The sequence below is a fragment of the Dipodomys merriami genome, unplaced genomic scaffold, assembly GCF_024711535.1.
Source record: "Dipodomys merriami isolate MVZ:Mamm:240054 unplaced genomic scaffold, mDipMer1.0.p SCAF_908, whole genome shotgun sequence".
Taxonomy (NCBI): domain Eukaryota; kingdom Metazoa; phylum Chordata; class Mammalia; order Rodentia; family Heteromyidae; genus Dipodomys; species Dipodomys merriami.
Genome location: NW_027206522.1, coordinates 310,695 through 317,233, shown reverse-complemented (window position 1 = coordinate 317,233; position 6,539 = coordinate 310,695). Strand labels below are relative to the sequence as shown.

General features: G+C 43.2%; 1 long non-coding RNA gene across 1 annotated transcript in view; it reads left to right on the top strand.

Annotated features, from left to right (window-relative positions):
* Positions 1-1,069: 1,069 nt before the first annotated feature.
* Positions 1,070-6,539, top strand: part of LOC138821290 (uncharacterized) — a 32,036-nt gene continuing 26,566 nt past the window's right edge. Inside the window, exons 1-2 of the long non-coding RNA XR_011370123.1 lie at positions 1,070-1,137; positions 3,542-3,675. This is a non-coding gene — a long non-coding RNA (uncharacterized lncRNA). The remainder of the gene's footprint in view (positions 1,138-3,541; positions 3,676-6,539) is intronic.

Below are 6,539 nucleotides of genomic sequence, written 5' to 3'. Positions count from 1 at the left end.
AATGTAATCACTGTTCTATGTGTCATAATAGTCAATCAAATGAGTAGTCAATACATGAATAAAACAAAAAATAAAATAAATGACTACACTGAATGCAATATGGAATCAACATATGTATATAAATATAAATCATATATTTAAAATGTGCACAAATAGGATGTTTTCTAATGGTGGGCATCGATTTTAGGCCTAAGGAACAGACTTGAATTTCTTGAATTCAAGGAGGCAAGCTTCCCCTTCCCACACAGTGCAACAGCAGGGTTTCCTACACCATGAGTTCAAATCCCAGTCCTGGCAGAAAAAAAAATGGCATCTCCATGCTATGTGATGCCCAATTCGTAGGTATTTCATTTGGCCTCCATTTAATGAATGTGATTGTTTAAATGCTTCATAAAGTATTAATTAAAATCAACCAGTGTCCTATAATGTAATTGTGTATAATTTTATCCTCAAATCATTCAAATATTGCCCATTTCATCATGACATACATCACATTCCTTTGGTAATCATATGAATAGGAATGAGTTTCATAGGATCTCCTGCCATTTGTTGGTGGCAGGACCAGGATTCAAACTGTGAGCTCCAGCTCCTACCACTTAAACCTGAGGATAGGGAACTCACAGGTCTGTCCAGGAACATCAGCAAAACCAATGATTAGCCAGGCAATGGTGACTCTCAGCAGTCCTCCTTAAAACTTACAAGGCTGTGAAAGGAGGATCACAATCAAAGTCACCCTAGGCAGGAAAGTCTTGTCCAACTTGTGCCAACAAAGCCAGAAGTAAAGCCGTGTGGCTCCAGTGGTAGAGAGCTAGCTTTGATCAAAAGCAATTCACAGATTGTCCCCAGATCCTGAGCTCAAGGTCTGGGAACAAACAAACATACACAACAATCTGTGCAGCCATCCAGCTAAAGCAGGTCACCCTCTTGTCCCCAACTGGATTGGACAGAGCTGACTCCGCCCATTCTGCCTGCATCAGAGGATTCCAGCCACACCTCCATTGTTTCATGGTTTTTTCTGACCAATGGGATACAAGAATAGTGGCCACGCCCACATTCCATGCTGCCCAGTAGCACCTTGATTCCCTCTGTTTGTTGACACCATTACCAGCAGTTGAGGAAGGTAGAGGTGGCTGAGTGGTGAGTAAGAGACTCGAGGCCTTAGAAGGATAGGCCTTCCTCAGGCCCTCCATTAGCCTGCCTGAGCCCTGGCCCCCTCCCCCTTTCTCATGGAGCAGCATTTCATACCTGGTGCTGCAGGCTCAGACCCATGGTTTCCTCAGGCAATGGTACAATGGTGTGCCAGGAGCCAGCTTGTGGCCCTGACCTGGTCCTGGCATCCCTATCCTCTGCTCAGGGCCTGAGTGTCTGTCATGCCTCTGCCATTGTTGCTTGCCCCACCTGGAACAGCTGCCAACAGCTTCTGCCAGCAACACATGTGAGTGGCTGCCACACAGCCCCGCACCTTGTGACTCCATATCCCCTCCCCTCTGACCCGGACCCATGCCTCCCCTGTGCCCCACACTCTGGCCCATGCCCTAACACAAATGTGCCCCAGGGTGGTGGTGAGTGTTGACCCGAGGATCACACCCCCATCCCTAGCGGCTAGTGTCCCAGGAAATGGGGAGATAAAGGGTTGGGTGAGGAGTGGGCGCCACAGATCTCCTGGCCTGGAGCAGTGGTAGCCACACAGCCACACATCTGCCCCCTTCCTCTCCCCGCTGGGAACCCGGTGGCTTTAGTCAGAGGTAGGGAACAGCATGTCTACACCTGCCTTCTGTTGTCTTTTTCTTTTTTTCTGGGGATGGGAGGTGTTGGATGCAGAAGATAGAAACCCTTGCTGTGTGAGCCATTGTCTTCTGTGATCGGTCAATCTTTCACCTAAAGACAGAGAGCCAGACAAATAGAGTGAGAGAGAGACAGAGAGAGAGAGATCATCTTTTTCCGTGTACAGCCTGACTGTGCTCAGGTGAATGATCAGTTGGCAATTTGCAGGTGCTGCATGGATGAGTCTTCTGTCACCAGTCTGGATGTGTGTGTGTGTGTGTGTGTGTGTGTGTGTGTGTGTGTGTGTGTGTGTGTGTGTGTGTGTGTGTGTGTGTGTGTGTAGAAGTGGTTTGTCACAAGGAGGATGAATGCTTTGGTAACTTCTACCGGCTATCTTTGGGGCATGTATGGGCTTCACAGCTGAGGTCTGGGGGCCTGGTGAGAAGCTTGAAGGGGACATAGAACTGTTAAATTACAAGAACAAGGGATCTGTGTGCAATGGAGCTGTGTACTCCCTTGGGCCTGGTTGGTGGCAGTGGGAGCTGGGGAGGACCTGGGAGTGTGGCCTGCAGGGGATGGCTTCCCAGGGGGACAGAGAGCATGGCCAACACTTAGTAAGGATATGAGTTCTGCTAGTATGGAGCACAATAGCATAGGTCAGACTCTGGGTCTTCTCATCATGATGTCTGATGGGCGACACCAACCAATCTTGAGCTGTGATCTTCAGATCTCAGCCTCCTGAGTACCCAGGATTATAGACATGAGCCTCTGGCACTGGAACTCTGGTTCTTTTTGGTATATTAAGCTTTGACCTCAAGTCCTTAGGCTTGCCAGTCAGGACTTCTACCATGCAAGTCAAGCTTTTTTGTCTTGGGCATTTCTGAGATGGAGAATTAATATATACTCAGCCTGGTCTGGATCATGGTCCTCCTCTCTGTGACAGGCATGAGCCACCAGGCCCGGTCTTCTGTAGTTGGGATGGCAGACATGTAGCGCCACGCTCAGTCATTGGTTTAGATGGATTGTCCCAAACTCAGTCCACGGCAGCCGATTCTTGACCAGAGGTGAAGCTCTGGGTTGGGCCTCAACCATTGTACTTCAATCTCCTCATGGGACAGTTGTAAGGAAACAAGGGATTAATACAGAGGGATCTCTGGAGCAGGGACAAGCACAGAGGGAGGGGCCATCTGATACTGTTCTTGGCAATTCTGTGAGCATATAATAAGAAGATACCCGGAAAGATCTCAGATGGTGTGTGTTATTAATGGTGTAACAGGTATGGGATTATGAAACAAAACATGGCTCTCTTTCTTTATTACCCTATCCCCATGAGTAACGGGATTCTTCACCTTGTTCAGTTTTGAAGCTGGGGAAACTGAGGCACAGAGAAGCCGGGTGACCTACTAATGACTCCCAGCTGACAGAAAGCTCAGCCTGACTTCTCTGCCATGCTCCCTAGGACAATGGGTGCTATTCAGTCCACTTCTTGTGGTGGGAAGTCCACTTCTTTTCAGTCATGGGGCTTGAAATTTGGGCCTGGGCATCTCCTCAAGCTCCTCAGCTCAAAGCTAGCACTCTACAACTTGAGTCACAGCACCACTTCCAGTTTTCTGGTGATTCTTTGGAGATAAAAGTCTCACAGGTGTTCCTGCCCGGGCTGGCTATAAACCATCATCTTCATATCTCAGCCTCCATTGTACTTATGATTATAGGCCTGAGCCACCGGCACCTGGCTTAAGTAAAATTCTGACCGTCTTTCTTTCTCTTTCTCTCTCAGGAACTGATTCAATGCATGCTAGAGGAGGTGGCCCAGCTTCCCCATGTGGTTGGAACCAAGGTGGCCCTCTCATTCTGGAGGTAGGCTGTGGGTAAGGAACTGTCTCACTCAGTCTGCTGTACTAGCTCCATGAGGTAAGTCCCTCTGTGCCCTGGCTACACTGTGACAGTTATCCATTGTTCATCTAGCCTTACTGGACTCAGTACTGTGTTTAATGCTCTTTTCTAGAAAAAATTTCTGGCTAAAATTATGATACATAGTTACAGAATGAAAATGTAATGCCAGCTTAAGAAAGTCATTTAGGGTTCTGGGAATGTGGCTTCATAGTATGGTGATTGCCTAGCATGCATGAAACCTTGGGTTCAATTCCTCAGTACCATAAAATTGAAAAGGAAACACTGGAAGTGGTCCTGTGCCTCAAGTGGTGGAGGGTTAGCGTTGAGGAAAAAAAAAAAAAGCTGAGGAATAATTCCCAAGCACTGAGTTTCAGCCCCAGGACTTCCAAAACAACAACAGCAACAACAACAATGAACATTTAGTTAGTTAGTAAAATAAAGAACCCATACTTGGAATATATAATTGCTCTTTCCATACTGATACCTGAAAATAGTCCCTAATTCATATACTTTACCTATGATAGGATACTGTGTTGAAAAAATGTTTTGCTCATTAGGTCACGGCAATTAATGCCAGGAATGTGCTTAGATGTCAGGTGAAGATTAATTCTGGAAATTCAAAGATTCCAGGCTTTTCAGTGGGGTCACTACTAATCACAATGAGAAGGGTAGTAAGTGAGATTTGGAAACTATTTTGGCCAGTCATCACACCAAAAAGGCAGAGGCTAATTAACAGTTGTGATAGAAGAGAAGGAATAACTCCAGATGGAATGAAAAAATGTTAGTAACTAAGGTATAGCAGAAACCATTCTAGGGAACCATTTTCGGTTATTGAAGAACTAGTTATCAACTAGGCTTATTCCTCATTGCCTTTATCATTCAAAATCTCCTAGGCTAGTTCTAAATCTCTGTGTGATAAATGTATCTCCTTCTATGCTGTTCTTTCATACCTGATCTCCTTTGCTTTCTAAAAATCTGTCTTTCTATATTTTTCTATGAACATTTCCTGATACTAAATACACCTACAAAGATGAAAGAGGATGCTAATTTAAGAGTCCCATAGCTCATGAGTCATTAATGTAACAAAATGGAAAAGGAGGACATATTTATTGCTACCTCAATTCTTCTGAAAAGCTGTCATGTCACATAATTTGGTTCAGATTTCCATTCTTTCTCATAAAAATGCAAATATGAGCCAGGAGGTGGTGGCTCATGCCTGTAATCCTAGCTACTCAGTAGGTTGAAACCAGAGGATTGTGGTTCAAATCCAGCCTGGTCAGGAAAGTCCATGAATCACTTATCTTCAATTAACCCCAGAAACCCGGAAGTGGTGCTGTAGCTAAAGTGGTAGAGTGCTCAAGTTGTGCTGAATTGCTGAGAGACCATGCTCAGGATCAATGTTCAATCCCCACAACCAACAAAAAAGTACAAATATGGCTTTAAGTTTCCCCCAAAGGAATGAAGTCAATAATAATCTTCCCAAATGATTTAGTAGTGCTCCTACTTTTGCTGAGTTATTATGGCTTCTTTGCTAAACATATTCTCTTCTTTAAAAATTGTCAAATAATAATAATATTATGAAGTTTATAATAAACTTCATCTAATATTTCTTGGTTCAAAAGTGAAGTCCATACAGTTGATGTCACTTCACTTTCTCACTGTGTTAGTTCAAAGCCAACCCAGGCAAGAGAGTCTGTTAAACTCTTATCTGTAATTAAACACCAAAAAAGACAGAAGTGGAGTTTTGGCTCAAGTAGTGGAGTACTAGCTTTGGGCCAGGTGGGAAAGAAAGACAACTGTTCAAGGACATGGCCAACTCTCTAAGTTCAAGCCCCAGAACCATCACAAACTAAACAAACAAGCAAACAAAACAAACCCTGAGTATTTCTTTGGGACTCTTCTTAAAATAGTGGTGGTCTGAGAAGAGGCTGCCTTTGCTGATCATACTCACTGGATCTTGGTTTTTTGGAATCCTTATTGCTATGGAAAACTCAGGACCAGACTAAAGGAATTGATAACTGATTCCTGCAACAAGGTAATCATCTCAGGAGTGAAACATCCATCCAAAAGACACTTTAAAACCTCCATATCTTTGCTTCTTTGCAGTAGAACACTTTTAAAACAAAATTACTTCCTTTTGTTCTATGATGGCCTTCAAATGGCATATTGTAATACTCTCAAACAGAAGTTTACAGACAAGTTTTATATGAGTAAAGGAGACACTCAAAAAAGTCAAGGACAGAGTTTCCTTCCAGCCTTGGATTCTTTTCTTGTATAGTAAAAAGGAAAGCAATACTTAACTTGAACTTTGTCATTTCTCTATGTTCAATTCCTCTCCTGGGATCAGTATCCACATCCAGTAACAGTTACTTCCAGTAACAATCTATAGTGCTGCTCCAGAAAAATAATGAATGTTTTCTGGCTTCATTGAAATAGCACAAGGACACTTTTGGACATGAGGTAACACGTGTTTCAGAGACAACTTAGTAAAGAGAAATGAAATTTAAATTGCTTATATATACATTATCCATGAGAACATTTTGTTCAAACTTCTTATGTGTGTTCTGTAAATTAAGGTGAACTTTAAATGGGAAGAAATTTCTCATATCATTTTTCGTGAGTCTATGTGCTGTGCATTAATTTCCCAAGTGTACATAAGTTAACAGTAAGAGAAACAATAGCAATTATAGGAGAAAAAGAAGTTCTGTGTTTATGTATAAGTGTTCAATACAATATAGAAGACTCTCCAAATAAGAAAACATTGAAACAATAAAGCCAAGTCTAGTATGTAGATTTATGGGAGTGAAATAGAGAAAGCATTACTCCTAAGTGGAACATGAAGCATGAGGCCACTCCCTTTCTAAATCACGCTTGCTAATCAC